Source organism: Rattus norvegicus, chromosome 20, assembly GCF_021556685.1.
Source record: "Rattus norvegicus strain SHRSP/BbbUtx chromosome 20, alternate assembly SHRSP_T2T, whole genome shotgun sequence".
Classification (NCBI taxonomy): domain Eukaryota; kingdom Metazoa; phylum Chordata; class Mammalia; order Rodentia; family Muridae; genus Rattus; species Rattus norvegicus.
In genome coordinates, this window is record NC_141553.1 from 44,569,656 (window position 1) to 44,596,439 (window position 26,784).

General features: G+C 40.0%; 1 protein-coding gene across 14 annotated transcripts in view; it reads left to right on the plus strand.

Moving 5' to 3' along the window:
- Window positions 1–26,784, plus strand: part of LOC147998712 (uncharacterized) — a 184,257-nt gene that overhangs the window by 106,902 nt on the left and 50,571 nt on the right. For 3 of the 14 annotated variants that reach the window (XR_015646025.1, XR_015646026.1, XR_015646024.1), the window contains one exon: window positions 5,579–5,613. The exons of 10 other annotated variants lie outside the window; for them this stretch is intronic. The gene's annotated coding sequence lies outside the window, so the exon portion shown is untranslated. Of the gene's footprint in view, window positions 1–5,578; window positions 6,575–26,784 lie in introns of those variants that run through there. One more of the 14 variants, XR_015646023.1, reaches the window with a different exon arrangement.

Consider the following 26,784-nt stretch of genomic DNA (forward strand, 5'->3'; position numbering starts at 1 on the left):
CTGTTATTTTCATTGTTAGAGGTAGAATTATGTTTGTTTGTCTCTCTTTTGGTTTCATTGCAAGGAACTTACATTCTTGGTTTCTGTTTGGTGTAGTTTCTCTCCTTGTGTTGGAGTTTTCCACCTACTATCCTTTGTAGGGCTGGATTTATAGAAAGATATTGCATAAATTTGGGTTTGTCATGGAATATCTTGGTTTCTCCATCTATGTTAATTGAAAGTTTTGCTGGATACAGTAACTTGGGCTGGTATTTGTGTTCTCTTAGGGTCTATATGACATCTGTCCAGGATCTTCTGGCTTTCATAGTCTCGAGTGAAAAGTCTGGTGTAATTCTTATAGGTCTGCCTTTATATGTCACTTGACCCTTTTCCCTTACTGCTTTTAATATTCTTTATTCATTTTGTGCATTTGATGTTTTGACTATTATGTGACAGGAGGAGTTTCTCTTCTGGTCCATTTGGAGTTCTTGTATGTTTATGGGCATCTCTTTCTTTAGGTTAGGGAAGCTTTCTCCTATAATTTTGTTTAATATATTTACTGGCCTCTTACTTGGGAGTCTTCACTCTCTTCTATACCTATTATCCTCAGGTTTGATCTTCTCATTGTGTCCTGGATTTCCTGTATGTTTTGGGCTAGGAGCCTTTTGCATTTTACATTATCTTTGACAGTTGTGTCGATGTTTCCTATGGTATCTTCTGCCCCTGAAATTCTCTCTTCTATCTCTTGTATTCTGTTGGTGATGCTTGTGTCTATGTCTCCTTGTCTGTTCCTTTGGTTTTCTATATCCAGGGTTGTCTCCCTTTGTGCTGTCTTGTTTCTATTTCCATTTTCAATTCCTTCACCTGTTTGGTTGTGTTTTCCTGTTATTCTTTCAGTGATTTTTGTGTTTCCTCTCTAAGGGCTTCTACTTGCTTACTTGTACTTTCCTGCATTTCTCTAAGGGAGTTCTTTATGTCTTTCTTAAAGTCCTCCATCATTATCAGAAAATGTAATTTCAAATCTAAATCTTGCTTTTCTGGTGTGTTTGGATATCCAGTATTTCCTTTGGTGGGAGAACTGGGCTCTGATGATGCCAAGTAGTCTTGGTTTCTGTTGATTAGGTTCCTGTGCTTGCCTCTAGCCATGGGGTTGTCTCTGGTGTTTGCTTGTCTTGCTGTTTCTGACCCTGCTGTAGGCCTCTGTGTCAGCACTCCTGTAGAATTGTTTTCCTGTTTCCTTTTAGCCTTTTCTGAGAACAAGTGCTCTGATTTCAGTTGTGTAGGCATTCCTGGAGACTGTCTTCCAGCTCTAGGGGTGGGCAGGAATCAAAGAGTCCTGCCCCTGATTGCCCGTGTAGGTCCTTATACCCAGCGGGCACACTTGGCATGATGCGATTCCCTCTTGGGTCTGGACTGTGGGCAGAGGGTATTCTCCTCTGACTTCTCAGGATTATCCATACTTCTTGGGTTCCAGCTCTTTCCCCCATGGGTTTTGGATACAGGTAGCTGTTTGGTTGGATCAGTTCGGTCCTGAGCGCAGACCAGAACCGCAGGAACTGGCGGCTGTCTGTTCCTATATCCCTCTGTCTCGAGGCACTGTGCAGTTTTTTCTTGGACCAGGGATGTGGGCCGAGGTGTGCAGAGGTGGCAGTTTGTCCTGCAGTCTCGGGATGTCTGCACTCCTGATTGGTCCACTTTCTTCCTCACAGGATTTGGGTGCAGGGAACTCTACTTAGTCCTTTCAAGGCCAAGAGAAAACAAGAAAGAAAAAAGAACACCAAGAAGAAAGGATAGAAAGAATGTAGGAACTTTAGGATGAGAAAGAGGGCTGAGAAATGTTGGTTTCTGGGTATGATACTATTACCACTCTTGAAGTCACAGAAACTGAGGTTACCTATACAGGTCCCCCTCAAGACTGGGCCAGTCATGGACGGGGAAAGGATTCATGAAGACCACTTCTTCCATGGGAACTGATTGACAATTGATAGAAACTGGGAAGTGCAGAGTCATTGTCCTCGGTGGGGTGATGTAGCCACTCATGGGTCGTTCCTTCTCTAGTAGAGAGCATCGCACTCATACTCGTGCGGGTGGTGCTGGTTAAACTCATTGGGCCACAGAAGAAAAAGATATGACAGGAAAGAGGGACTCGGGAGGAGAAGGAGTTATTTGATAGGTGCGGGAGGGTAACAAGAAAGGGTTGCGGTGAGATAAGCTAGAATGTCTTATATGAATGTATGGAATTGACAAAAAATAAATATACTCTAACAAGAGGAGGCATCATGTGGTTTCACTGAATGATGGAAGTTGGTATGCTTCTGACCTCTACAGCCTGTGCTAAGTGAAGGGATGTGTACAATAAGAGCTTCTGTTTATCACTGTGTTTAAAATTTAGCAAAGTCCCATGATGCAAGGAACAAAAAATCAGTTGAATTTCTAAATCTAACTTTGGGCAGTGCAGAAACTGTGAGGTGTATAGCAATTAACTTAATTAAGTAGCTGATAAATTATACCCCAAATTGCAAGATATTCCTGAGAGAAGGTAATGGAGATTTCACAGAAAACTGGGCATACTCATTTTAGGTAACTTAAGAATAGTCAGTTGTTAATCCCCTTAAGCTCAAATAAAATAAATACAATCAAAACTCCTGTACATTGATATTTTTATTTTGAAATTGATTTTAAAATGCATTTGAAATTGCATGGTAATTGTTTTGGCTCTATCCTCTGCTCTCCATGTTTCTTTCTGCCTACAAGCACCAAAGAAACTATACTCCAACAAGGAAAAGCCTCCTTGCACGGCCATCCTGGATTGACAAAGAATCCTTAGTCCCTTTGTGGAATTAATCCACATGACCAGGAAAGATGGAATTCCACAAGGATGCAGATTTATTTATGTCTTTTAATGAGATTAAGGGGTGGAATTTTAAGAATGTGGTAGAGCGAACTAAGAATTCTCGTAGTGTATGCATGGTTTGTTTGACCAAGGAAGAATCAACCATCTATTAAGGCCACTGCAAGCTTACACCATGCTACAAGGGCAACCCACATGTCAGGGTAACTTTGATTTCTTCTGAGACATGGATGCTCAAGAGAAAAGGAAAGGAAAGGAAAGGAAAAGAACTTTACAATGCTCACTTTGGCATCAGTGTCCACTTCTGAGGATTATTAGAAGGGATGTTTGTAAGATGAAGCGATGCTGACATTGCCAAAATTTCTCTACTGTCTCTCATCATTAATAATTGTGGTTGGTTTCTACAAGAGCAACTGCTTTTAGGAAAAGAGACTTCATTAACATTCCTCTGTCTTGCTGAGTCTCCCACAGCTCTCAGCAGCCAGCCACATTTCCAAAATAGTAGAAGGTCAGAATTCTGCATTTTCCTGGAATCCACATGCACACCACATGGGTCTCCACTCTTAACTTTTGAAACAGAAAACTAGCAAGGTTTTGCTCTCTCTGGTTGCAGCAGCTTTGTTGATGGAGTAGTGACCATTTTCTCTAGTGATCCAGTAGAGTTACACGTTCGCTGAAGAAATTAACAATATACAAGAAGGTAGTGGTAGCAGAAAGTAATTATTTAATTCGCCATTTATGGAACTATATTTAACCTTATAGGGGCAAAAGGGATTCTTGAGAAAATAGCTTAATTGCATTAAGGAAATGAAAGTAAACATATAAACCAGTCAAACTTCAAATTGATGCCAATTATTCTTAGTTGTTAAAATAGGAAAATAACATATTTACAGAAACATTGTCAACATAGCAGATTTTCCCATTATTTCGTGCACATTTTCACTCATTACTGGCATTTTATATTGATATAGTGCCTTTGTTAGAATTAATGAAGCTTAGCATTAATTAAAGTGTATTCTTTCGTTAAATTTCCTTAGTAATTATTGATAGTCCTTTCTGCATATCAACATCTAGCTGTCCTGTATCTCATGCTCCTATAAAACAGATGTTTCCTGACCCGCCCAGCAGGTCCAGTTATTCAGGGTCCCCAAAAGGTGCTACCTGAGGGTCAAGGGGGGGAGAGAAGAAGGAGATCAAGCAAAGTTCTCTTGTTAAGGTCTCGTTTATTGGGAGGAATGTAGAGCATTTAAGGCTCTGAAGCAGGAATTGAAGCAGGAACTGAAGCTTAGGATGGGGGAGTACAGGGAAGTGCCCAAGGACATAAGGTGAATCATTAAACTGTAAGATATTCTCCTTAGACACTGAGGCAACAGTCTTCCGGGGAAAAGTTCTTTGAAAAGGTCGAGCCCTTCTCAGCAATCTGCTCAGGGCAGGGCTTTGCCTTTGCTTAGTCCGGACGTCCGGTCCCGGACAGTTTCCATAGGCTGATTGGGTATCAGTTAACGTGTTTTAGACTGGATGCAGATTGACTTTTCATGATGTTTTCCCATTGATAGTTCTCGTTTCCAGTGAACTCCGGAAGCTCAGCTGCTCTCTTAGTGTCATCCTCTCTGCTATCTCTTTCTGATAGGCAGAAAGGAGCTCATGCCCAGGCAGAAAGTTTCTTCTCTTCGAGTACACCAAGTGGTAATAACCACGCTTCAAGTTGCTTCACTCCTCCTCTGAAAGCCACATGGTAGAGCACTTTAGTGACTGCTGCTAAAATATTTCTAAAATAAGCCACTATTACCTACTACTTTCAAATCTTACATCTTCTCTTTGCTGATTGAATACCCTTAGACCATTTAATGGCTTTGTATCCAACGGAGGTCCAACTTCTTATCACTCATGCTATATTTCTGCGGACAAATTTTCTGTTTAAATTCATTTGCTGTTTATTGTGCCAGGAATAAGTATATAATAGTGAGATTTCTGAAAAGTTTCAGGAGAACTAAGTCCCTTGTATTTTTGACTCATGTTTAGTAAAGCCATTTAAGTTTCCATTGATTCTTTTGCTTCTGGTGGTGCATTTAGCTCAGCTTGTTAGCATCCAAGAGTCCTCCAACTTTCTGATGGCAGTGGAGGTCATTCTTGGCCCACACAGAGCTGTTCCACTACAAACAGAAAGGTCCACTTTTAATGTAAACTGAACTTCTTGGTGGCAAATCCATGAAAGGACACGGAGGGAGGAAATATTGCTTCTTGTCTGCTTGTCCTCACTCTTATTGGCAAGTCCATCTATCCTGTTAGAGTAGTCATTAAACAACCTTAGAGTCAACTCTGTTTCAATTTCAGTGCAGACTGAAGACCAGTAGGTCTCTAGCAATCAGCCAGGTCCTCAAGCATCCAGATCAGAACTGCTGAGAAATCCAATTTCATGATTTCAACTACAGATTTTTAGCCTCTCTCAAGTAAAATAGCATTCACTTGGCAACCTGGACTACAGACAGTAAGTCATTCTAGTAAGTCACATACACAAATGTGCTAACAAATATATGTAAATAATAACTATATGTCTATTAATTCTACTAGTTTCATTTCTTTAGAAAATTTGGAGTAAAATGCCTGTGAGATTTCTTTTATTAGTCACCTACACATATCATTTAAAAAACATTCTTATTATCATATGTATTAAGCCGTATTGACTACCAGCATTCTTTGCTTATCTGCACCCTTGTGCATTGAAAGTTCTTGTTTTTCTGATTCTAGGTCTGGCCACGCAACTCATTTTAACAAACAAAGTTAAAACAAAACAAAAGAAAACAAAACAAAAACAAAAAAAGAAAGAAGGAAAGACAAGACAAGACAAGGGATGTGTGAGAAGAGAAGAGTTGGCAATGAGAATTTGTCTTTAACTTCCCTCAGAACCACAAGGCTATGGGTGACCAAGCTCAAGCTTGTCTGATGGAGGACAACAGTCACATGTGACCAGTCAGGCTAGTCATCCCGCAGTTGATTGCAGACATGAGTCTTAGCCAAGCTAAATAAAACATACCCTAGGTCACCAGAACTGTGCAAGCAGCCTACAACATGGACTCATAGCTAATAAATGTCCATTATTTTAAACATCCATGTTTTGAGATAGTGTTTCTCAGATAATATAATCTAATATCAGTGATATCTGTGATTTCAACCATATTCACCACAGATTTAATGAGCTCCCGCTATGTTTTGAATGTGAGCTCTCAGAAGCCATGTGTTTGAACACATGTTGTCTAGCTGGTGGTGGTATTATGGAAAGGGTTGGACCTCTAGAAGGTAGAGACTCATGGGAGGAAGTGGGTTATTGTAGAAGAAAGCATTACTGGCTATAGCCCGGATCTAGTTCTGTTTGAATTCTTTGTTTTTGAGTTTCCTGAGATCTGAAGAGTTTTAGCAACCTGCTTCCAAGATCAGGGACTATGGCATGGATGCCCTACCTTGGTGAATTCTACCCTTCAAAGCATGAAGCTAAACAAATCCATCCTTCCCCTTCAATCTGCTGCTATCAGGCATTCTTTTTCCTCAGTGACAAAACATAAGTCAATCATTCCTATCTTAAGACTATCATGCAGATTTTCCGAAATACAGGACTGAATGAAAAAGATTTTCTAGTATTTATTCTGTCCAGTTATGTGCTCAGCATGCTAGAAACTATTCTACATACAGCCCACAATTTGAAAGTAAAAATGCACTGAAATTAAAAGTTGTGATTTTCTGAATGCTAATTCATCTGAAGCTACTGGTCTACTTTGTAATATCTCAAAATTATTCAGTATTGTCCACAAGGCTTAAAGCATAACTTGAATTAAGTTATCTTCAGAAAGAGTTAAGGCTCCTTGTAGAGATTAGCCAGATTGTTTGTATAAAAGCAGATTCATTTCACATGCATTGTGAAGAGGTTGTTTTCATTCTCAACTTCTTTTTTTTTTTTTTCATTGAAACCCATACTTTTGTCCCTCCTTCCTGAGACCAGAAACTATTGTTTGCAGTTTGAATAGAAGTGCTGAAATCATCAGTGTAGAGTTTTTTTGGGGGGGAGTGGGAATGAAAATGACATTTCCTTCATGATTAGTAGCAGGAAATACCAGAAATCTCATCCAAATATCTTTTCTCCCTGGGAGTTGATTGTTGCTTCTTTTTGGTTTTGATCAGAAAAAGCAACATATGTTCTTCAGTGTAACTTTCTCATCCAGTTGCTGTATTTACAAAGGTAAAAAATCTTCTAAAACTAAAAAATCTTCGAAAACCAAACAAAACCAAACCAAAACAAAAAAACCCAAAAACACACAGAAGTTGACCTTATAATAAAGTAGAAAATGTGGAAAAAAGATTCAGTGGGAGTCAAAACTGGAAGGAATATCCCAGAGGTCAATGTCTAGTTCTGTAGGCAATTTATTTCTTATAATTTTTGTTTCTTTTTTATGTGATGTATGCATGATAATAAAGCCTAGCTTATCATATGTTTGTGAAGCCCAAAGGAGATAAAATAGAAACATTAGATCGAACACTAGTTTTAGCTATTAAATAAACTGGTAGGAATGGAATCTAATGAGCACTGGCATGGACACTATACTAAGGTGCTGGCTGAAGTGCCTTGTTCCATCACAGCGTCACGAACCCTAGCTTATTATAGTTTGTCTGTTCAAATCAGCTACTATGGCTACTCTAGGATGGCTTTTGGAAAATCAATTGTAATGTCTTTGCTCACAGTAAATGAACAGAAAAGGAAATATCCCTTTACTTCATTGAGTAAGATGTTCATTTACCTTATGTGACTATATCTAGCTGCAAAGAATCTTGGCACATAGTCTGTATTCCAAGTAGTGACGTGCCTAACTAAAAACTTTGGATTTAATTATTGAGAGGAAATGGATACAGATATTTAACACTAATTCTTCAGTGTCGGTGTAGAATGTGCATTATAAAGGAAATAACATGACCTGAAGTGGAAACTAGAATACAGAATATGTATTTTGAATTCATTCATATCCGTAGGTGTGCTCAATATAAAATAAGGAGAAACACCGAAAACATCCATCTGATCCTAAATTGCCTATAGCAGCCTTTGGGAGATGTCTTACGAAATGGCCTCTTAGTATTTGATTGCTAATACATTCTGTGTCCCTTCCTCCTCCTCTCTTCCTCCTCTCCTCCTTCCCCACCCCTTCTTTCCGTAGTCTTTAACTCCTAAAGCTAGCAACACTTACATGCAGTCTATGTACATCCACCTGTGTTGTCTAAACAAATTTTCACTTTTTTTTTTCTTTTTTTTTCTTTTGGTTCTTTTTTTTTTTTTTTTTTTTTTCGGAGCTGGGGACCGAACCCAGGGCCTTGTGCTTCCTAGGTAAGCGCTCTACCACTGAGCTAAATCCCCAACCCCTAAATTTTCACTTTTTGAATAATGAAAAAGACAAACCCTAAACATTTCACGTGACTGTGAGAAGCAAAACCAAATTAAGCAGCCTCTTTTGATGCCTCAAGCAAGCATATTTGGAGGGACACATCAGGGAAATGAGAGAAAATGTCACAGCAACTTTTTCCATTAAAATCCATGCTTCCAAATGTCTCCAGTCATTTTGACATTGCACTTTCCTATTTCAATCTGACTTAATTCGTCTTCGAAGTGCCATAATTAAAAGCTTGTTCCTTGGTGGGGTGACGTGAGAGGTGGATTGCGTTTGAACAGCTATCACTTAGCTGCATTCAGAAAGCACCGTGCCATTTACAGACTCTACAGATGACGCGTATGGCTGTCTATGGACGAGAATAGCTCTCGTATGCTTGTGTTTGAATACTTGGCTCCCAGAAGTGGAACAGAAAGATCATGAGATGTCACAGTGTTGGACGAGGTGTGTCACCAGGGGTAGGCTATGTGGCTTTAAGATTCCCATTCTGAGGATAGTCCCACTGTCCCTTACTAGTGACTAAGGTCTGAGCTCTCAGTTGTTCCTGTCAGCATGCCCTTGCTCCACCGTGTGGCATCTACCGTCTGAAAAGACAAGCCTAATGAAATACATTCTTGTACAAATTGCCTTGGTCGTGGTGTTCTGTCAGAGCAATAGAAACCCTAACTAGTACAGGTGTGCATTTTCCAACTGATTTTTATAAATATTGCATAACTTCTCATATTTGGTAGCATTAACATGTGCACTGGTCACAGTTAAGGTCTTTGCACTGGATGTTAAAAAGATTATAGTATTTTTCCCTTTATAAAAATTTTTAGCAAAATGTGTTTTTCATTAAATTAAAACTTCTTATGGAAGCAACTTATCCACATTCCACATACAATCTGACAGCTAGTTCCTGGATTGGACAAAAGACATTCAATAACTGCAGGGCCAGACCATAAGCTCTTCTGAGCTGATTGATTTCAACTTTCTCTCAAACAATTCGGCAAAGCATAGGGCATTAGAAACCACAGAAAATGTTTGAGATTGTTTTGCTGAGGACTTCAGCATCCAGTAGGCATTCACGACCTTGGGCAGAATACTTCTCTCTGGCTTGAAGCATGAACCTTTTTGCACTGACCTCAAGGACACCTGCTTTCCCGAGTGAATTAGCCCCCTGCTCTGTGAACGTTCTTGAAAGGAGTCTGGCTTCAGACTGTCTGCGAATATGACACAGTTCCCAGGATCAAGGTTAGAACTGGTGAATTCTCCAAGGCAACACATGTTGTAACCAAAATAAAAGCAGTTATAATCCAATAACCATATTTTAAAAGTAACAGGCATTTTGATTAAATTGGCTTTAGTTTTTGCCTAGGGGTTAGAATGCACACACATAGTCAATGCCTAGTTAACGTGTTGATGGATATTTTGACTACAAACTATAGAAAATATTTATTCATGTGCATATTGTACTAATTTACACTTCCTTTAAAAATTGTTAATACTCCTCTAGCATATATTTCAAAATAAGGTGGTTTTTATTCCTCTTTAAAGATGATGACAAAAAAAAATCTCATCTTTGGATAGGTGTGATTTTGTGGAAGCAATTTTGATTGACTAGGCTAAAGAGGAAAGAAGACAGAGTTCAGGAAGACAGATGTGATAGTTCTGGCAAAAGACAGCCCAGGATAAGCCCAGCTTTTTTATTACAGATTTGGGGCAAAGGGCATATGTTAGAGATAAAATGGAAGGCTGAGAAATGAAATTTCTCAAGACTGTGATAAGGCTAGCAGACATTAACATGACAGGAGAAAAGGTTCATTTGTTTTTTTAGTTCATTTGCCCATGGCACAGCAGACTTGATATTTGCCTCTATTCTGCTAACAACTTAGATCCGGTGATGCTGTGAGACTTGCGATGCTCAACTCAATGAGTATTAGCGGTAGCGTTTTCCTTCTTGACAATGAAATGTGGAAATAACTGACTGGGGTATCAACAACAATTAACTGTATTTTTTTAGTGAAGAATTAAATCCAATAGTATCTGCTATTTCAAGGATTCCTATATTTATTTCTTTTAAAGCCTTATATAGGAAGGATCAAATGGTGCTGATCCTTTCTCTTACAGAATGATTTTTCTGTAAACTAGATTGAAAGTGAACTTAGTATCAAGCACCTGGCAGGTTTTGGCTCACATTTGGTCACAGGTTCAGGACTACAGTGGCCTTCTTGAGAGTAGCAAGCCAGGGAGACCAGCTGACACATAATTTATTAGTACAATAGCTTCTCTCATTAAACATTTGCTTTTTCCCATTCTGTGTCTCTCAGGGCACAGAGAGATATCTTTCCTCTGGTTTACCTTCCTGTCAGAGGACAATTCAGTGAACTAAGATAGGTTTTCCCCTAACAACCTCCATTTGGAAGCTCTGTTTGGAAATTACATTCCTGTACATAGTGGGTTACCAGACTGGCCTGCCAACCATAATGTTTCAAAGGACAGGTAGATTCAATGGATCAGAAAAGCATACAGTTTTCTATGTTATCTTTTAGCAATGATCCTATGTGTCTGAGTCAGGGTTTCTATTCCTGCACAAACATCATGACTAAGAAGCAAATTGGGGAGGAAAGGGTTTATTCAGCTTACACTTCCAAGTTGCTGTTTCATCCCCAAAGGAAGTCAGGACTGGAACTCAAGCGGGGCAGGAAGCAGGAGCTGATGCAGAGGCCATGGAGGGATGTTTCTTACTGGCTTGCTTCCCCGGGCTTGCTCAGCTTGCTCTTTTATAGAACCCAGGACCACCAGCCTAGGGACGGCGCCGCCCACAGTGGGCTGCTTCCCCCATCTTGATCACTAATTGAGAAAATGCCTTACAGCTGGGTCTCATGGAGGCATTTCCTCAGCTGAGTCTCCTTCTCTGGGAGAACTCCAGTTTGTGTCAAACTTACACACAAAACTAGCCAGTACGTTCTGCCTAGCAAAGAAAGCTGTTATGGACTCTTTGGGAAGCACTTTATTCTAAGTATGAAGCACTGAGCACCAAAATAAGAAATTTCCAATTGTAGTTTTTAATTTTGACTCTATTATGAATTAATTATAATCTCAGAAGAATTATTTTGTCTATATTTCACTTGAAAAGTAGGAATATTATTAAGTTTTAATTATTTTTTTAAACAACCAGGATATATATTTATAAATACATGTATGTGCATATTTACCTATATGTGCATATATGCTTTGAATATATAAGTATTATATAAGAAAAAATAAAAATATTGAGTATGGTTTTGTATTTATTGGAGGTAAAATATACACGTGATGGTTTCTATATCCTTGAGCCAGGGAGTGCCACTATAAGAAGGTGTGGCCTTGTCGGAGTAGGTCTGTCACTGTGGGTGTGGGCTTTAATACTCTAGTCCTAGCTGCCTGGAAGGGTGTATTCTGCTTGCAGCTTTCAGATGAAGATACAGATGTCTCAGGTCCCCCTGCACCATGTCTGCCTGGACACTGCCACGCTCCCACCAGGATGCTAATGGACTGACTCTCTAAACCCGTAAGTCAGCCCCAATTAAAAGTTGTCCTTATAAGACACATCTTGGTCATGGTGTCTGTTCACAGCAGTAAAACCATAATTAAGACATACATGTGTGTATTTGTATATGTGCTCGTGTGTGTGATGTATATTCATTTATATGAAGATACATATATGGGAACAGTTAATGCTTGTAGTTCTTTCTGTCAAGGCCTCTGGCCCATGCACATAAAACTATGACTTCATTTAAGTGGTTCCATTTGGAACACAAAAGTAAAGTTGAGAAACTTAATAAACCTTCTCAATCCCGGACCACATCTCCCTAGAGTTCACAATCTGGCATGCCTGGAAAGAGTTTACAACATTCTATACTTTAGAAAAAAACCTTTCTTGAAACAATACAAATTCCTGTGGAAGAGGCATCTAGATCAGTGTTCAGCCTATTCAGAAAAACCAACTAATGTGTGGCTGAATTGCCAGAGTAGCCACAGCAGAAGCTCTTTTCTAGGTGGGAAACAGGCAAAAGAGCTGCCCATTGTGGCCCTTCCTGAGAGGGCGATAAATCCCTTAGAGCAGTTGCTGAGACACAGCAGAAAAAGAAACAGAAGTAGCAAAGCCTCATGGGCCTTCCAGAAAGAAATTTTACCCACACTGAATGCAAAAAGAATTTTTCATCAGCAAGTGCGTCCATCCCACTGGTGGTCTTCTCTTGATTCCCTCCTGTGTGAACAATAGGAAGACCCATTCCAAAGTCACTTCTTGATGCAGAAGTTGTATGGATGCCACTTATAAAATTTTCACTGGAAGGCAAGGCTGTCAACCATCCAGACATACAATCTGTCTGACGTGGCGTGCTGGTTTGGATAGTTAGTAGATGTATACATTAAACATAACGCACATTCAGGAGCGTGTCTATCCCATAATGGAAAGGAATCACAAGGAGGAAGAGGGGGGAAAAAAAGAACAATATAAAGAAATTTTGGAGTCCCCATCCAGTGTCCTGAATCTCTGTGGAGTGTCTCAGTGTCCAGGGTCTCTGTGGAGCTCATGCAATCAGCCACCTGGGGTGCTTGCTGTACAGGCCTCACATAGACCTGCAGGAAAGGCCTTGGCTCCAGAATGCAGTTCTGGTCTAATCTGCCCACCCAGAGCACAGAAGCAAAGGAGTACAGGCCGACAGGAGCCGGATGTAGATCTCTCCCGAGAGACACAGCCAAAATACAGCAAATACAGAGGCGAATGCCAGCAGCAAACCACTGAACTGAGAACGGGACCCCCGTTGGAGGAATCAGAGAAAGAACTGGAAGAGCTTGAAGGGGCTCGAGACCCCATATGAACAACAATGCCAAGCAACCAGAGCTTCCAGGGACTAAGCCACTACCTAAAGACTATACATGGACTGACCCTGGACTCTGACCTCATAGGTAGCAATGAATATCCTAGTAAGAGCACCAGTGGAAGGGGAAGCCCTGGGTCCTGCTAAGACTGAACCCCCAGTGAACTACACTGTTGGGGGGAAGGCGGCAAGGGGGGAGGATGGGGAGGGGAACACCCATAAAGAAGGGGAGGGGGGAGGGGGATATTTGCCTGGAAACCGGGAAAGAGAATAACACTCGAAATGTATATAAGAAATACTCAAGTTAGGGGCTGGGGATTTAGCTCAGTGGTAGAGCGCTTACCTAGGAAGCGCAAGGCCCTGGGTTCAGTTCCCAGCTCCGGAAAAAAAAATACTCAAGTTAATAAATAAATAAATAAATAAAAAGAAGTGAGGAAGGAAAAAAGCTAAAAATCAACTGTGCAGCATTTTCTCAGCTGCAGACCTAGGCGAGGGCTAACACAGTTTCCTAGCTGAAGGCACACTTCAAATAAGGGTGAAGTGTCAAGAGGCAGACAACAGTATTAGCCAATCCATAAACCCTAGTGTGAGCATTTTCAGTAATCCACATGCAAACACACACACACACACACACACACACACACACACACACACACACTGTTTGGTTAATCGATTTGGAGACAGGTGTCTCACTTCATACCCCAAATTGGCCTTGAATCCATTTGATCCTCCTATATTAGCTTATCACATTCTGGGATTATGGGCATAAGTCACCATGTGTGGCTTGCAATCAAAGTTTTTATCATGGAAATTCCCTAGGCTCTCATTTTCTAACAATAGACCTGGCATACATAGTGCCAACATTTTATTCTATTTTAAATTTTATAAATGATTAGTCATTAGAATTCAATGTATTTTATAGTGAAAATTAATATGGATAGCATGCTTGAATTCTTTAAACCATTCTGGGTTTTCTGAAAGGCTACAGATCTCATCAAAACCTTTCTAAAATGTGATTATTTCCACCTTTCTTCACAATGGCCTTCAGTTATTAGACTTCTCCTAGTACTTTGATGCTAGCCATAGGGTAAGTAGAAATTCCACATTTTATTTTTCATCTTGGAATTTGCACAATTAATTTTTCTTTGAGCCATTAATAACATTTTTAGCAAGCAATAACTTTCAACTCTCTTTATTTTAAGTCCACCAGGTAGTGGAGTCATTTTTTGAAATTGCATTTTCATTATGAGGGCCTAACAAAATTCCAAGTATAACAAATTGACCTGATGGTTTTATTGCATAGAACAAAATTTAATTCTTGTGTTAAAACAGAAATAACTCTCAGATCAAATCATGTACATATGGGGAGGTAGAAGGAACTTATTAAATAAGCCTATATAAGTAGGCAGAAATTAAAAGTTTACAACAATGACGTTCTATGGTGTATATGCCCCCAAAGTCTCTGTTCTCTGTCTTTAATGTTCTAATTATCATTTTAGGCTTGAAGTTATGTCACAGCAGATGTGATAATCTCATGGAATCTGGATGCCATGCCGTTTCTCATAGGCAACAGATGTCAGGAATTGTGAAGGAACTGAGATTTACTCCAATTGCAAGTTCATATGTCAACATATTAAAGTTATAAAGATAATGACCAAACAATGAAATCCTATTAGAGATTAAGAATAGTATATTATAATTGCATCAATACCTGTAGTGGTAGCATCTTGTTCTCTGAGTCCAAATTCTCATGGACAAAACAAAAATATTCATAACTGTTCACTCATTGGGAGAACTTTGATCAATCTATAGTCAGACTTTATGATCTGAAGAGATATAAATTATCTTTATTTTATCCAACTGTAAGCCAACAATAGGCAAATTGTCTTCTTTCTGCAGTTTTGGTTATTTCTGTCTAAAATTGATAAATTGCAAATTCCAGAAATAAACAATGCACAAGTCAGGAGTCAAAACAGCCATAACAACAGTAGGGTCATTAACAAATCAGCGAAAGTGTGAAAAACTGTCACTTTGAAGAGAAGCACAAAAATCATATGACAGCTGAACAATATATTTTCTAGAACGGAATTCTGGCAAACAAGGTAGCCTCAGTTTAAAAACTAAGAAAACTAGAGTAAGAACATATGAAGTTCGGCTATTACTAAGAAGTCCATAGTAGTCTTTTTCTATATAGTATGTTTCATAATAATATAAATGCTAGCAATAGAAATTCCATGTTGGGTACTGGGAATTCTTACTCTCTAACTGTTGTTAACCTAATCTTATTCCAAAATTAAGTTTACTTTTAAAATAAAGAATGATCTCATCTGTTTGTCTACTTTTTATGCTATAGTAGAGAGCAAATCATTATGACATTGATTTCAATGCTATAGGAGGGATTTGTTTCTTTTTTTCTTTCTTAACAGCATACTTTTATTAATTATTTGGGAATTTCTTTCCATGTAGTTTGATCATAATCATTCCATCTTCAATTCTACTGAACGAACACTTCAATATCTCCCAGATCCATGCCCCAATTCTTTGCACTCTTCCAACTACGTGTCTTCTTTTCCCTTAAAGATATTCAACTTATTTTATGAGTATGAGTATTTCTCCTACTTGTATGTCTATTTCTGCAGATTCTCTTTAACTAGAATTTTTCTGGATTCCCTTTCCCTAGAATTATAGGCAGTTGAGCGATGACAGGGGGTGTTTGGCATTGAACCTGGGTCCTCTGTAAAAGTAGACAAGGCTCTGAACTGCTCAGTCATTCCTCCAACCTCTCCACTCTTTTTTTTTTTTTTTTATTAACTTGAGTATTTCTTATATACATTTCGAGTGTTATTCCCTTTCCCGGTTTCCGGGCAAACATCCCCCTCCCCCTCCCCTTCCTTATGGGTGTTCCCCTCCCAACCCTCCCCCCATTGACGCCCTCCCCCCAACAGTCTAGTTCACTGGGGGTTCAGTCTTAGCAGGACCCAGGGCTTCCCCTTCCACTGGTGCTCTTACTAGGATATTCATTGCTACCTATGAGGTCAGAGTCCAGGGTCAGTCCATGTATAGTCTTTAGTTAGTGGCTTAGTCCCTGCAAGCTCTGGTTGCTTGGCATTGTTGTACATATGGGGTCTCGAGCCCCTTCAAGCTCTTCCAGTTCTTTCTCTGATTCCTTCAACGGGGGTCCTATTCTCAGTTCAGTGGTTTGCTGCTGGCATTCGCCTCTGTATTTGCTGTATTCTGGCTGTGTCTCTCAGGAGCGATCTACATCCGGCTCCTGTCGCTCTGTACTTCTTTGCTTCATCCATCTTGTCTAATTGGGTGGCTGTATATGTATGGGCCACATGTGGGGCAGGCTCTGAATGGGTGTTCCTTCAGTCTCTGTTTTAATCTTTGCCTCTCTCTTCCCTGCCAAGGGTATTCTTGTTCCCCTTTTAAAGAAGGAGTGAAGCATTCACATTTTGATCATCCGTCTTGAGTTTCATTTGTTCTAGGCATCTAGGGTAATTCAAGCATTTGGGCTAATAGACACTTATCAATGAGTGCATACCATGTATGTCTTTCTGTGATTGGGTGAGCTCACTCAGGATGATATTTTCCAGTTCCAACCATTTGCCCACGAATTTCATAAAGTCATTGTTTTTGATAGCTGAGTAATATTCCATTGTGTAGATGTACCACATTTTCTGTACCCATTCCTCTGTTGAAGGGCATCTGGGTTCTTTCCAGCTTCTGGCTATTATAAATAAGGCTGCGATGAACATAGTGGAGCACGTGTCTCTTTTATATGTTGAGGCATCTTTTGGGTATATGCCCAAGAGAGGTATAGCTGGATCTTCAGGCAGTTCAATGTCCAATTTTCTGAGGAACCTCCAGACTGATTTCCAGAATGGTTGTACCAGTCTGCAACCCCACCAACAATGGAGGAGTGTTCCTCTTTCTCTGCATCCTCGCCAGCATCTGCTGTCACCTGAGTTTTTGATCTTAGCCATTCTCAATGGTGTGAGGTGAAATCTCAGGGTTGTTTTGATTTGCATTTCCCTTATGACTAAAGATGTTGAACATTTCTTTAGGTGTTTCTCAGCCATTTGGCATTCCTCAGCTGTGAATTCTTTGTTTAACTCTGAACCCCATTTTTTTAATAGGGTTATTTGTCTCCCTGCGGTCTAACTTCTTGAGTTCTTTGTATATTTTGGATATAAGGCCTCTATCTGTTGTAGGATTGGTAAAGATCTTTTCCCAATCTGTTGGTTGCCGTTTTGTCCTAACCACAGTGTCCTTTGCCTTACAGAAGCTTTGCAGTTTTATGAGATCCCATTTGTCGATTCTTGATCTTAGAGCATAAGCCATTGGTGTTTTGTTCAGGAAATTTTTTCCAGTGCCCATGTGTTCCAGATGCTTCCCTAATTTTTCTTCTATCAGTTTGAGTGTGTCTGGTTTGATGTGGAGGTCCTTGATCCACTTGGACTTAAGCTTTGTACAGGGTGATAAGCATGGATCGATCTGCATTCTTCTACATGTTGACCTCCAATTGAACCAGCACCATTTGCTGAAAATGCTATCTTTTTTCCATTGGATGGTTTTGGCTCCTTTGTCAGAAATCAAGTGACCACAGGTGTGTTGGTTCATTTCTGGGTCTTCAATTCTATTCCATTGGTCTATCTGTCTGTCTCTGTACCAATACCATGCAGTTTTTATCACTATTGCTCTGTAATACTGCTTGAGTTCAGGGATAGTGATTCCCCCTGAAGTCCTTTTATTTGGGGATAGTTTTAGCTATCCTGGGTTTTTTGTTATTCCAGATGAATTTGCAAATTGTTCTGTCTAACTCTTTGAAGAATTGGATTGGTATTTTGGTGGGGATTGCATTGAATCCGTAGATCGCTTTTGGTGAAATTGCCATTTTTACTATATTAATCCTGCCAATCCATGAGCATGGGAGATCTTTCCATCTTCTGAGGTCTTCTTCAATTTCCTTCTTCAGTGTCTTGAAGTTCTTATTGTACAATTCTTTTACTTGCTTGGTTAAAATCACACCGAGGTACTTTATATTATTTGGATCAATTATGAAGGGTGTCGTTTCCCTAATTTCTTTCTCGGCTTGTTTCTCTTTTGTGTAGAGGAAGGCTACTGATTTATTTGAGTTAATTTTATACCCAGCCACTTTGCTGAAGTAGTTTATCAGCTTTAGTAGTTCTCTGGTGGAACTTTTGGGATCACTTAAATATACTATCATATCATCTGCAAATAGTGATATTTTGACTTCTTCTTTTCCGATCTGTATCCCCTTGACCTCCTTTTGTTGTCTGATTGCTCTGGCTAGAACTTCAAGAACTATATTGAATAAGTAGGGAGAGAGTGGTCAGCCTTGCCTAGTCCCTGATTTTAGTGGGATTGCTTCAAGTTTCTCTCCATTTAGTTTAATGTTAGCAACTGGTTTGCTGTATATGGCTTTTACTATGTTTAGGTATGGGCCTTGAATTCCTATTCTTTCCAGGACTTTTATCATGAAGGGGTGTTGAATTTCGTCAAATGCTTTCTCAGCATCTAATGAAATGATCATGTGGTTTTGTTCTTTCAGTTTGTTTATATAATGGATCACGTTGATGGTTTTCCGTATATTAAACCATCCCTGCATGGCTGGGATGAAGCCTACTTGATCATGGTGGATGATTGTTTTGATGTGCTCTTGGATTCGGTTTGCCAGAATTTTATTGAGTATTTTTGCGTCGATATTCATACGGGAAATTGGTCTGATGTTCTCTTTCTTTGTTGGGTCTTTGTGTGGTTTAGGTATAAGAGTAATTGTGGCTTCATAGAAGGAATTCGGTAGTGCTCCATCTGTTTCAATTTTGTGGAATAGTTTGGATAGTATTGGTATGAGGTCTTCTATGAAGGTCTGATAGAATTCTGCACTAAACCCGTCTGGACCTGGTCTCTTTTTGGTTGGGAGACCTTTAATGACTGCTTCTATTTCCTTAGGAGTTATGGGGTTGTTTAACTGGTTTATCTGTTCATGATTTAACTTCAGTACCTGGTATCTGTCTAGGAAATTGTCCATTTCCTGTAGATTTTCAAGTTTTGTTGAATATAGGTTTTTATAGTAAGATCTGATGATTTTTTGAATTTCCTCTGAATCTGTAGTTATGTCTCCCTTTTCATTTCTAATTTTGTTAATTTGGACACACTCTCTGTGTCCTCTCATTAGTCTGGCTAAGGGTTTATCTATCTTGTTGATTTTCTCAAAGAACCAACTTTTGGTTTTGTTGATTCTTTCTATGGTCCTTTTTGTTTCTACTTGGTTGATTTCAGCTCTGAGTTTGATTATTTCCTGCCTTCTACTCCTCCTGGGTGTATTTGCTTCTTTTTGTTCTAGAGCTTTTAGGTGTGCTGTCAAGCTGCTGACATATGCTCTTTTCTGTTTCTTTCTGCAGGCACTCAGCGCTATGAGTTTTCCTCTTAGCATAGCTTTCATTGTGTCCCATAAGTTTGGGTATGTTGTACCTTCATTTTCATTAAATTCTAAAAAGTTTTTAATTTCTTTCTTTATTTCTTCCTTGACCAGGTTATCATTGAGTAGAGCATTGTTCTATTTCCACGTATATGTGGGCATTCTTCCCTTATTGTTATTGAAGACCAGTTTTAGGCCGTGGTGGTCTGATAGCACGCATGGGATTATTTCTATCTTTCTGTACCTGTTGAGGCCCGTTTTTTGACCAACTATATGGTCAATTTTGGAGAATTCCATGAGGAGCTGAGAAGAAGGTATATCCTTTTGCTTTAGGATAGTATGTTCTATAAATATCCGTTAAGTCCATTTGGCTCATGACTTCTCTTAGTCTGTCTACATCTCTGTCTTATTTCTGTTTCCATGATCTGTCCATTGATGAGAGTGGGGTGTTGAAATCTCCCACTATTATTGTGTAAGGTGCAATGTGTGTTTTGTGCTTTAGTAAGGTTTCTTTTACGTATGTAGGTGCCCTTGTATTTGGGGCATAGATATTTAGGATTGAGAGTTCATCTTGGTGGATTTTTCCTTTGATGAATATGAAGTGTCCTTCCTTATCTTTTTTGATGACTTTTAATTGAAAATTGATTTTATTTGATATTAGAATGGCTACTCCAGCTTGCTTCTTCCTACCATTTGCTTGGAAAGTTGTTTTCCAGCCTTTCACTCTGAGGTAGTGTCTGTCTTTGTCTCTGAGGTGTGTTTCCTGTAGGCAGCAGAATGCAGGGTCCTCGTTGCGTATCCAGTTTGTTAATCTATGTCTTTTTATTGGGGAGTTGAGGCCATTGATGTTGAGAGATATTAAGGAATAGTGATTATTGCTTCCTGTTATATTCATATTTGGATGTGAGGTTATGTTTGTGTGCTTTTCTTCTCTTTGTTTTGTTGCCAAGACGATTAGTTTCTTGCTTCTTCTAGGGTATAGCTTGCCTCCTTATGTTGGGCTTTACCATGTATTATCCTTTGTAGTGCTGGATTTGTAGAAAGATATTGTGTAAATTTGGTTTTGTCATGGAATATCTTGGTTTCTCCATCAATGTTAATTGAGAGTTTTGCAGGATACAGTAACCTGGGCTGGCATTTGTGTTCTCTTAGGGTCTGTATGACATCAGTCCAGGATCTTCTGGCCTTCATAGTTTCTGGCAAAAAGTCTGGTGTGATTCTGATAGGTCTGCCTTTATATGTTACTTGACCTTTTTCCCTTACTGCTTTTAATATTCTTTCTTATTTTGTGCATTTGGTGTTTTGACTATTATGTGACGGGAGGTGTTTCTTTTCTGGTCCAATCTATTTGGAGTTCTGTAGACTTCTTATATGCCTATGGGTATCTCTTTTTTAGGTTAGGTTAGGTTTTCTTCCATGATTTTGTTGAAGATATTTACTGGTCCTCTGAGCTGGGAGTCTTCACTCTCTTCTATACCTATGATCCTTAGGTTTGATCTTCTCATTGAGTCCTGGATTTCCAGTATGTTTTGGACCAGTAGCTTTTTCCGCTTTACATTATCTTTGACAATTGAGTCAATGATTTCTATGGAATCTTCTGCTCCTGAGATTCTCTCTTCCATCTCTTGTATTGTGTTGGTGAAGCTCATATCTACAGCTCCTTGTCTCTTCTTTTGGTTTTCTATATCCAGGGTTGTTTTCATGTGTTCTTTCTTGATTGCTTCTATTTCCATTTTTAATTCCTTCAACTGTTTGATTGTGTTTTCCTGGAATTCTTTCAGGGATTTTTGTGACTCCTCTCTATGGGCTTCTACTTGTTTATTTATGATTTCCTGGAAGTCTTTCAGGGATTTTTGTGACTCCTCTCTATGGGCTTCTACTTGTTTATTTATGATTTCCTGGAATTCTTTCAGGGATTTTTGCGATTCCTCTCTGTAGGCTTCTACTTGTTCTCTAAGGGAGTTCTTCACGTCTTTCTTGAAGTCCTCCAGAATCATGATCAAATATGATTTTGAAACTAGATCTTGCTTTTCTGGTGTGTTTGGATATTCCATGTTTGTTTTGATGGGAGAATTGGGCTCCGATGGTGCCATGTAGTCTTGGTTTCTGTTGCTTGGGTTCCTGCGCTTGCCTCTCGCCATCAGATTATCTCTAGTGTTACTTTGTTCTGCTATTTCTGACAGTGGCTAAACTGTCCTATAAGCCTGTGTGTCAGGAGTGCTGTAGACCTGTTTTCCTGTTTTCTTTCAGTCAGTTATGGGACAGAGTGTTCTGCTTTCGGGCGTGTAGTTTTTCCTCTCTACAGGTCTTCAGCTGTTCCTGTGGGCCTGTGTCTTGAGTTCACCAGGCAGGTCACTTGCAGCAGAAAAGTTGGTCTTACCTGTGGTCCCAAGGCTCAAGTTCGCTTGAGGGGTGCTGTCCCCGAGGTCTCTGAGGCGGCAGCAACCAGCAAGATCTGCACCGCCGTTTCCGGGAGCTTCAGTGGACCAGGGTTCCAGATGGCGTTTGGTGTTTTCCTCTGGTGTCCGAGATTTGTGCAGAGTGCAGTCTCTTCTGGTTTCCCAGGCGTTTCTGCCACTCTGAAGGTTTAGCTCTCCCTCCCCAACCTCTCCACTCTTGCTTTAATAATCTACTGAGTCAAATTTGTTAACAATATACTCATGAGTGTGGAGCTGTGCTACTAAAGAAAACTGAGTCTCTTTCCTAAAAGCTACCAACAGCCAGTAGCTCCTTGGTTATGGCTAGGAACTCAGCAGCCCCTTTCCTTCTATTTGAGAATGTTGGCTGGCTTTCTTTTGTCCAGATCTGTGTATCCAACCACAACTACTATGATTTTATGAATCCGGCAGTCTGGCCACCTCCAGAGAACATGGTTTCACTTCTTTCCACCTAAACTTCCAGCTTTTTCAATCTTTCTTCTGGAAAGGTCCATGAACCCAGGGGGACGTAGCTAAGCAGTTCACATGTACATCTGTACTTTAACTGGCTGTGGAATTTCTTTGTTAACCACTGTTAATTGCACATAGAAACTTCTCTGATGAATTTGAGAGGTTCACTAAACTTTGGATACAGTGATGTGGACTTAGCAGAATAACAGTAAAAATGCACCTCTGGGACCAGTGATCTTCTTAACCATTTATTCTTCGCCAGATTTAGAGTCCCAGGCTGGAGTGGATTTTAAATCCAATAAGAACATGGTTCCTTATTCCCAAAGCATCTGATCTCTATTGTATTCATGTACATAACTTGCCATGCCAATCATTGCTGTACTCCACAGGTTACACAGTTGGGAATTACTATTGATGAACAATTTATTCTAGCCACCTATGTAACACTTCCCTGTACTGTGAAAGGTAGAGATCAAGTATCGATTAGCTTCTCTATGTACCGTGACCAAAGTGTGGTGGCATCTTCAGCAACAGGGCCTTAAATTTCTGGTGGAAAACTGAAATCAATGGCAAATATCTTTATTGTTTTAGTTTGGATATATAGAGGACATGTTTGATCAACAACCCAAGAACAAGTATTTCATTCCCAGCAACCAAAGGCTTCTTAGAAGATCATTATTTGAACTGTAGGGTTCATTCCTGTAGAAAACTGATTCTTCCATTCTTAGAAGCCATTGATGACGTTAAACGCTTTATCTAGAGGAGGGACCTTGTAGAATTTGTCCTCTTTGTATTAGCATGTTGAATGATATTATCATTATACTGATTTTCTTCGGGCATTCATATTATTGAAAGTTCCTGGGTGCATTTTCCCTGTCATGTCAATGGGGCACAATGTATATCCACCAGTATCCTGGGCCTCTTATAATCTTTCTGCCTCCTTTTTTTTTTTGTAATTTTTCCTGAGCCTTACATATAAAGGTTATATTGCAAATACCATCTCTGTGGAGTGTCCATTATTCTATACATCTTAGAACTACACTCTTCTGTGAGCATAAAAATGGGCATTTAGAAAACAGCAATTATATTAGTTTAGAAAGTAAAAAAAAATTCTCCTCCACGATTCATGACCTTACTAGTTCCACTTTCTGGGTTCTGACTAGGTTTACAGTACCAGACATGAATTGAATTCCCTCCTCTTGACTGGGCAGTAAGTCCAATTAGGCAGCCACTGGTTATACCACATAAAGGTTAGGTCTGGTTCTTCCTCCCAGGCTCATGCTCCCAGAAATAAGACTCAACCTTAAAATGTATTTATGAATACTTTGGCCATGTTGCTATATTTTCTGACTAGATCTAACTGAAAATATGCCATATATTTTAACCTACATTCTGCCACAGGGCTGGTTACCTGAGTTCAGGTACCATGTGTCCTTTTCCTCACATCTTCCTAGGCAAATCTTTCCACACTTGACTCCCCGAATTCATTATTCTCCTGGATGTTCTATCTTCTATTTCCTGCCTAAGCCACAGGTCATAAGTTTTGTAATTGATAGGTGATGCACCCATATAATATGTAAGATATTCTCTCTCCTTCTCCAACAAAAATAATGCCAGTAATTCTACCTTGTTGATCTAGGTCCTTGTTCCATTTCATAGACTTTATAGCTGTGCAGAACGGCTTCCCTCCTTTGGCAGCTTACACAGCGTTTTCTGATGCTATGAGAGATAATCTGAGAGAGGAGTCTTTTAGATCTGAGCAGTTGGATACCTACAAGTCCTGTGTTCAAAGCATGTGGTGTCTTCTGCAGTGGAGACTCAGTCTCAAGTCCTGAGAGGCAACCAGGTGTAAAAGCAGTAGCTTAGTTGTTTCAGGGGTTGCTTTTATACTACCCTGACCAACAACTTGAAGAGAGATTTCCCTTGTCTGGCACTTGGTGTTTGTAAACACCAAGAGCACATGGCTCTTGGGTGAAAAATTATCACCCCAAGTGGCACAAATTAGGAAAACGCAAATTAGACTACTGTGAGATTTCAGGTTTCCTTAGTCAGAAAGGTTACAACCAAGAAAACCCTTGACAACAAATGCTGGCAAGGATATAGGTAAAGTGAAAACCTCTTTCACTGTTGGTTGTAATACAAATTTGTGCCACCAATCTGTTGCTGACAGAGCCACTTAGAGGACAGCCACACCAGGTTCCCCTCTGTAGTCACATCTTAGCATCAGCAGTAGTGTTGGGGTTTGGTACTAGTGCATGGAATAGATCACATATAGGGAAGGTCTCTCAGCCTTTCCTTCAGCTTCTGCTTTATTTTGACCTTGAATTTCCTTTAAACAGGGGAAATTCTGGGTTAAAATATTTGAGATGCGTGGGTAGCTCCATTTCTCCACTGGGGGCCGTGTCTATCTCTGGAGCTGGTCTCTTCAGGTTCTATCTCCTCACTATTGGATATTTCGGCTAATGTCCTTCCCACTGGGTCCTGGGATCTTTACCTTAAACTACTGATTTCACTAATGAAAAGCAACTTTGACAGTCCACTTATTAAATATTCAGAGTGGCCACAGAGAAAAGAGCTATAGTATTTACAACAACCACTTCTGGAAAGCAGCCATCTTGATCTAGCAGCAGGTGACTACTGCCAGGGTACAGATCCCTAACAAGGATGCTAGCCACATTCAGAATATCACAATTCCCTAATTAACTCTTCTAATTACATGACGGCTGTCCCGAGTCAATGCGCAGAGGGGACACTTGACTTTATCATTGTCATCTTTCTTTCATTATGGACATTTATTCAGTTACCTGAGACTGAAGACATACTCATGGGTTCCTGCAATAGAACTGTCTTCATGATGGCTGCTCTACATTTGAGCCTAGAGACAATGTCTGGTGTTTGTCTGGGCCATACCAATGTCTGTGAGGACTCCACAGGATCATCTGAAGCCCACCTTCTACAAGCTCCACAGTCACTGAAATTTTCAACGTCTGTTCTAAGCTGAGGCTTAGAGAATTCTGGGATTTTGTCATTTGTTGTGGTTTGCCCTGAAGTTACTGTATTTTGATGCTAATTCCACTGCCCCCAAGCTCAGCTGCCTAGTCACATACTCAGGAATCAGGTGACTTCACCAGAACCACCCCATTGAATTTGTAAAGTACAGGTGAGGGGCAGGTACAGGATAAAAGGAGGCCTGTCATTGGAGAAGAAGGAAGGATGGGCAGGAGAGAAGTTTGAAGGAAGAGGGGGAGACAGAGAGAAGAGAGGAGACAGGAGAGGAAGAGAAGAGGGTGAGAAGCCATGGCAGGTGACGTTAAGATTCTGCTCTGTGTATTTGCAGGTTGTTATCAATGTTCCTAAGGGATGGATGGTACCGGGCTTTGTATGTTTTAGTGGGCAATTATATCTTATCAAATGGATCTAAGATTATTGTGTTGTGTGTTCTTTTATGTGATGGTTTGAGTGTAGGAAAGTGTGCAGCGGCAGGAGACAATGGGCTGCCATGGAGTTGGGATGTGATTCCGCCAAGATATCTAGCAGATATTTTGGGGTACCGCGGTGCGGACCTAGCAAGGTAAAAGACAACTACCCTTTTTTATTTTTATATTTTTACAACAACAGTCATTTACTTACAGACTACTCAGAACTAAAGTGTGGGAGCCCTTGGCTTTAGCTGGTTACTCACAAGGGGTTGGGAGGGTAGCAACTTTTAAGCATTCTGTCTCCCTCAGGGAGTAAGAATGATGTGTTACCATGTCATTTAACTTTCAGTCCTCTTCCCTTATTTTAAGTAAAGATATTTATTTATTTATTCATTCATTCATTCATTTGCTGTTTTCCCTCCCCCCTCCCATTACCTCCCTTAACCACATCCATTCCTACTCTATTTCTCCTGAGCAAAGGGCAAGTTTCCCATGGATACCAAGCAGCTGTGGCATATCAAGATGCAGTAAGACTAGATACCTCCTCTCCTACTAAGGCTTCAAAGAGATCACCAAGTAGGAGGAAAAGGATCCCAAAGGCAGGCAACAGAATCAGAGACAACCATGATTTCATTGTTAGGAGTCCTGCTTGAAGAAAAAGCTACACAATTGTAACATATGTGCAGAGGGCCTTCATCAGTCCCATGCAAGCTTCCTGGTTGGTGGTTCATTCTCTTTGAGCTCCTATGGGCTCAGCTTATTTGATTCTGTGGGGTTTCTTGTGGTATTCTTGATCTCTCTGGGTTTTACAATTCTTCTTCCCCCTCTTCCTCAGATTTCCTAAGTTCCACCTAATGTTTGCGTGGGGTCTATGTATGTGTTTCCATCAGTTGTTAGGTGAAGACTCTGATGACTGTTGGGCTAATCAC